Consider the following 494-nt stretch of genomic DNA (forward strand, 5'->3'; position numbering starts at 1 on the left):
TAGGATTAGGATAAGGATTAGGATTAGGATTTGGATTAGGATTAGGATTCAGATTAGGATTAGGATTTGGATTAGGATTTGGATTAGGATTAGGATTACGATTAGGATAAGGTTTAGGATATGGATTAGGATAAGGATTATGATTACGGTTAGGATTAGGATTAGGATTAGGAATAGGATTAGGTTTATGACTAGGATTAGGGTTAGGATTAGGATTAGGATTCAGATTAGGATTATGATTAGGATTAGGATTAGGATTAGNGTATCTTTCTAGATTTTCTATCTTATTTGACAGAGCTAACACACTCTGATCCAAAACTCTAAAAATGTTATGAGACAATTTCTTCGGTTGTGGGTTGTGGGTTGTGGGTTTTGCCTTCTTGAATATCATTTTTCAATTATTCAAGGATGTGCATTTTTGGTGGATTGAGATTGTGGGTAAACGACCTTGGTGGAACAAAGAGTGGGAGAAAGATATTATGATTTCCTTGTTG

Source organism: Lupinus angustifolius, chromosome LG18, assembly GCF_001865875.1.
Source record: "Lupinus angustifolius cultivar Tanjil chromosome LG18, LupAngTanjil_v1.0, whole genome shotgun sequence".
Classification (NCBI taxonomy): Eukaryota; Viridiplantae; Streptophyta; class Magnoliopsida; order Fabales; family Fabaceae; genus Lupinus; species Lupinus angustifolius.